This window comes from Phalacrocorax carbo, chromosome Z, assembly GCF_963921805.1.
Source record: "Phalacrocorax carbo chromosome Z, bPhaCar2.1, whole genome shotgun sequence".
NCBI classification, from domain to species: Eukaryota; Metazoa; Chordata; class Aves; order Suliformes; family Phalacrocoracidae; genus Phalacrocorax; species Phalacrocorax carbo.
The window spans coordinates 63,395,603-63,402,129 of NC_087548.1; positions in this window are offsets into that span (position 1 = coordinate 63,395,603).

Consider the following 6,527-nt stretch of genomic DNA (forward strand, 5'->3'; position numbering starts at 1 on the left):
TCTAATGCAAGCAAGATGGGTTTAAATTACCTTCTCAAAGCTGGGTTTGTTCCTTTTGCTTGGCTTTGTCTTTGACAACCTTGTTGTGTGGAAGACGTTTTGCAAAAGCAAATGATAATGTCAATGTTTTGTCAGTAGAGTACACTTTCGTGAATATAGGAAAGCTGAGCTTTGCTGGAGGGGATTACCTATGTTTCAAAATGAGAAAGATTACATGATATTTTCTGATTGAGGCTCAACACATTTTCTCCTTTTTTTTTAATTCAGCCATAGGTTTTAATAATTAAATGTATAAAACTTAGCACCAAATTAAAGAATCTGAACTTTGTTAGTGTTAATTCTGTCAAATGATGACTACCCAAGGATCAAATCAGAGCTTGTTAATGAAGGTGTAGAACAGGGCTTTTCCTTCCTCTTCAACAAATAGTTTGCTAATTTGCAATATAGTGGTCTTATCACCTTGATGAGATGGAAAGCCCCAGCTGTTAAACAAAGCCACATAATATTAATTATCTGTTAAATATTTCTGCCACTTTATATTTATATTTTATATTTTATATTTATATCAACATCTATAATATTTTGCAAGCATTTAGACTAAGCCTACTATAAGAAGGGGAAGGGCAGAGATATACAGATGTTCTAGTCAGTAACTCAAGTGTGGAAAAGCAAAAATTGGCAGGCTGCTGTATGACAAAGTTACAGTTCCTACAGTTACACTTCCTAAGTTTTCTGCAAAACTTATGATCACATCCTTTTTTCTTTTCCAGTATTTTGACTTCAGGCTGCTTTCCTCTGATTTCTCATTTGCTTCAGCAAGCCTTGGAACAAAGCCCACTTCATAACTTCAACCAGTTTGGACTCAACATGTTTTGGCTTATTCACACAATGTAAAGAGGTCTGAATGAAACCTAAGCATTCTTTGTAAAATGGATAAATCCAGATCATAACAATAGCTATGCTGCATTAAAGAACATTCTTAAAATCCTGTCTGCATTGAAAAGTAGAAATAATCTTCTTTCTTAGTGATGTTTCAGTTCAGGAAGATGCAACCCATAGGATAGTGTGGTCACTTCTTAGACTTTTGTCTTTCTTAAATAAAATTTAGCATTATTGTGAAATTAGAAAAAGTTGCTTTTCTTTTTTTTCTCAGTAGATCTTCCTTTTCCTTTTGGTATCATCAGCAAATGATGGAAACACAGGGAAAAGAAAACTTTGTATCATTTTAAAAAGAATTAACCAAGTGTAAGAAATTCACGTTTTGCTAAGTCCACAACAGGAACAAATGTCAACTAGTGACTAAGAAATCTTTTTCATATCAATAAAGAACATTCTCCTTAAATCAGAGTTCACCCTCGTGACAACTTAAGAACTTCCAGCAGATTTCTCAACAATCCATATAGAATTTGGCAAAGCCAAACCTAAATTTCTCATTACAAACACATTGCCAATGTGAGCAATATTGACCTCAACAGTGAGATACAGGATAATCATCCACTGAGTCACACTGGTGAGTTGCAAGCTTTTAACTTAATCTCCAACAAGTTGGTGTCTGCAGACCTACTTATGGAACTCTACTTCAACAGGCTGAGTACTGCTTAACATAAAAGCTGTGGAAAATAAGAATATGTTTTCTCTGGTCCTTTGCTTCTCAAAGCATTTTGATTGTCACTCTCTAGCATTCATTTCCATTATATGTGCCATATCAAAGGGAATGGCAGCCACTGGAGCAGTGACTTCCCATCAGGTTTGCATTTCAAAGGAGAGGAACCATTTCCTATACTTACTTCAAAGCAGCCAGACCTTGTGCTTTTGCATTTCTTATCTGTTCTGTGTGGACAGCCCAATGCTACCAGCAGCAATGGAAAATACATTAAAGCCTGGGCTGGTCCCATGTCGAAGAGCACTTCACATGATTTTAAATCTTGCGCCTCTCCCTTGACAAGTAAATGGGTATTTGTAAGACTGCAGATTTGTAAAGCAAAGCACACACTGGATATACATGAGCTGAACAAAGCAGGCTCAGCCTGTCTCCCGCAAAATACTGACAATGCCTGCTGTGAAACCACATAGTCCATCTCTACTGTTTTAGTTTCTATTTATCAACAAATATGCTCTGATTATGTGCTCTTAAAAGTATTTCGTAATTTCTTCCTTGCTGCCTGCTACATGTTCCAGTGTCACCAGCACGTGCAACTGGCCTTATTGAGATGTACCTGGAGCTAGAGGTCCTGTGAGGGAAGATCTCACCAGAAGTGGCCAAGGGGTGAGTCAAGGGGAGGCAAAATGCTACAGCAGCTTCAGCTGAGAGTTGGTGTTAATGCTGGCTGCTGTTACCCCCTCTTTGAAAAGAAAACAGGCATGGTTAATGGTTGGACCAGAACCACAAAATCACAACTGAGAAATTAGTATTTCTTAAACAACATGGACTACACTTTTTAAAATAGTAGTCATGGGTCTTCTTTAAAGTTTTTAAAAAATCAAGTTCATAAACTAGGTTTAAGTCTCTTTTTTTAATCATTATAAATAATAAAACACTAAAAGAGGCAGTATGTCAATACTGTAAACAAGTGTGGAGTAGTATTTTCTCCTTACCATCTATAATAACGGTACATGTGATTATGTGGACTCCAAGGCATGTTCTTTGCACTGCTTCTCTGAAAAAAAACTTCTGCTTGCATTAACACTATAAATCCATCAACTAGCTAGACAGGAGAACCTAAGGAGAAGGAAAAACTAAATAAAGGGGGAGACACTACAAAGCCAATAAAAGTGAAGCCTACCCACACACTTAGATATGCTCACACAGTTCCAAAACCAGCACCTGGACCCAACAAAAAATTATGGCAGAGTCCTGAGGAAATCCCGCCCCAACCCCTACTGGCTGCTCTCACGGCAAGTTAAAAAAGGGTGCTTGAAGATAAACTCATGTCTAAATAGTCTTGAATGCATTTACACTGCAAATCTGCATATGCCATATGTTACTGCCCTTTGATTACAGCAATAATGAACCAGGCTGGGTGCTGTGACTGCCTGGTGCTGGTTGGTGCGCAGGGAACAGGATGGGGCTCAGAGCGATGCCAGCCTGCCTCCCTGCAGCCTGAAAAAATTGGAGCTGCACAAAGTTTAAAAAAAAAAAAAAGTGATTTAGCAAGTGAATTAAGGCATTTAGAGAGAAAATAGGATTTCCAGAGAGAAATTGTACCAACACGTTCTTTCCTCGCTAGTGTCTTAAAAATGCATTTTTCATAATTTCTTATGTCTGGAAGAAATGAAGTGCTCTGAAATGAAATAGTACAAACCAGGTACTACACGTGATTTTCTTCTCTCATGACAAGTCCCAGTCTTATCCTTCTTCAACCTTATTTTTCTGTCTCAATAGTTTTCTGAAATGGACTCTAGTCATTTAAAAAAAAGTAAATCAATTACATTTTAAGCTAGACTTAGTATAAGGGTTTACTCATTCATCTGTGAGGCAGGAAGAAGTTTTAATAAAACCAGCATGAATTAATTCACACCTGCATAAATACCCTGAAATATCAGGAGGTGCCTGATACGTATCATCTTCTAAATAAGGGAAGAAGCAACAAATCCAGCTGAAGCCCGGAGTGACTATGCAAAACCAGCTTCCTTTGCCAGTTAGCTGCCGGGTGGTCAGTGGAGGCAGCTTCTTCCCCATAGGCAGATGCTGGGAGGTCCAGATCCTGTGTGGGGCTACTGTGGGTGTGGCTAAGGACTATTTCTGCCAGGGCAGAGATGCAGGAATCAGGCTCAGAAGTGTCCTCCACCATCATTCCCAAACCCAGAGTCTTCTTGTAAGTCCCAAGAAACAGCAGGGAGGGAGGGGACATGTGTGTGAGGCATCTCCAGGTTCAGCAAGGAAAAGCTGAGATAAAAATCATCCTGTCAGCTCTGCCGAGGTACACGTCACGTCTTCATGTCATCTTCTGGCTTAGCATGCACCGGTACAAAGATGCACCACCAGCACCACCCAAGATCCTTCTGCCTCATGGTAAACAGCCCCTTCACCCCATATACCCCCTGGTGCATAGGAAAGGACCATCCTCTGTCACCTCCCACTGGCTAAGTAGCTGGATGCAGTGAGCATGCTTGGCCCAGCAATATGTAAAATCCTGAAAACATGGCACTAAGAACAACAGTCAGTATTACTGAATGAGCCAGTTTTTTCTCATCTTCCTAACAATTTCATGAGTAGCCAAATAACTTTCCCCAAAAAAAAGACATGCATATATACACAAATATGAATGCATATACCCACACATCTTCAGTGATGACTGAAGTGCTGCTTGTTTTCCATAGCCTAGTAGTTAGTTCAGATCCCTGCAATTCTCTTATGAAATGACTCCTCCAGTGAATTCTTGATTTTTAATCTTCATTCATCACTTAACTTGGTTTTGAAGGAGTATTTATCAGATTATTTCTTAAAGGAAATTTCTTCATTCCACTGCTTAAGTTTTGGTCGTTTTGTGGCATGCTACATAACTAAGTATGATGACCCATTTAAATCGCATTAATATAAATTCTACTCTTAAAAGGTATACCACAGTTCTCTTTTTAAGAAAGGATGGATAGATATCTATATAACAATTCAGACAACCATTTTTTGTTGGAGACAGACATCTTCTAAATCAATTCACACAGACAGAGACCAAGTATAATCCTTTTACTTAAGCTCAGGCAGAAACAGTCTTTCGCACATCATGCCATATAGCAAGAAACCGGGAGGAATGCACCGAACTTCCAGTTTTAGCCCACCAGGTCACAGTGGGTTACCAACCCCAGGAAGAGCCGTTTCTGGATAACACGCCAACTTGCACTGTGGGTCGTACACGTTTACCAGCACCGGTGGGAACCTCCTCTACCTCCCTGCCCTGCTTCGACCACCCACGCAGAATGGTCACTCATGGACCCCATGAGTGGAAGAAAAGAATAGTTTTTCCTCTCCTCTGAAACAATTTTTTCTCCTTTTTTTTTTTTTTTTTTCAAGGTGAAAGTTTTCTATCTACCCAGGGTATTTTCTCTCCATCTCTTTCTGAAATGTTTAAGGATAGCTCCGTATTTGCTTTCCTCCCTTCCTACATCAGTTACATTGCATGGAGGAGCAGAGGATACTGCTACTGTTGTTCCAGGTTTGAGAAAAGAGCAGGAAATCCAATAACTGCACTAAAGCTGATCTGATCTGGGTACGATGGAGAAAATAAGAGGCAGAATTTAACAAACAGGCAGGAAAAGAGAAATCTTTGAGAAACATTTTTTGACAGCATTTGAGCCTCCCATTTCTTCCTTAAAAATGTCTTACGGGGTATAGGAGGCAGGAGAAATAAAAGGGTTAAGAACAAGGGCTAAGCCTGTGAAACCAGGCAGGCTAGCTAAAACAAATGGATCCTTTCATACTAAGTTGGATTTGCCCAGTGCAATGTTTATAGTTGGGCAATAAATGCACAAAAAGGCTTATTATTTTGCCAAGGAGCTAGAAATATCCTTCAGGCCAAGTCAAAGCCACTTCTTTCTAATTTGAGACTCCAGTGCAAACTGAAGTTCTCTCACACAGATGCATGGTTTGTTTTTCTGAACCTCAAAATAAGCTTTCAGAAAGTTGTTACTGAACAGGAGCTGAGCCAAGGACCATGGACCATCTCAGTCTTCCCCTGATGGCAAGCATCTCAGGAAGTGCCAGTCAGCTCTGCATTCATTTGCTGACGTGGCGCCAAGAATATTCTTCAGCCCAAGCCCTTTTCAAGTGCTTTCTCAGCCACCCTTCTGTCTCTATAGTGTTGGTTTTACTCAGCTTCAAGCAATAAACAGACCCGTCATTTATACCTTTGAACAACATACTTGAGGATGGCAGTCAAATCAGAAAGTTGAGAAAATTCAGAATGCTGCACTTGGTTTCAAAAATCCTGCTTTCCCAGGAGTATCAGCCCTTCTCTCCTAAAGTATACACATACATATATTGCCTGTGTGGCTGCTTTAACCGCACTAGCACAGCTGACAGGACATCACTGTGAATACAGCCTCCAGCACTCACTGCTGCACACACAGCAGGCCTGAAGGCAGCAACCACCATAAGCTGGAACTTAAAACATCCTGAAAGCAGCAGTGTCGACAAATGTAAACACTGAATTTTCAGAGAGATACAGATTTGGGCAGTGGCACCAGTTTTCAGAATTGTAGAGCAAGGCAGGTCCACCCAGCCTTACTTAGGTCTCTTGTGTGTGCTGCTCAGTTCCGAGAGTGGAGCACCATCTGCCTCCTCCGTCAGTAGGTTCCCTTGAAAATGCCCAAGAGCCAAGTTCTTTTTGGATACACATTTTCCTCCCCAGCCTGGAGAGGGAGCTTCAGGCAGCTAGGTTGCTAACGTCAGCATCTTAAGTAAAAGCCTGATGGGGCAGTTAGTCCAAACTAGGCTCTTTAGTCCTCCCAAAATTAGAGGCACTGGTATATGGGCAGACTTGAGAACCAACTATTGTAAGAAATATTTCAACTGAGGTACATCAGAGCTGGGA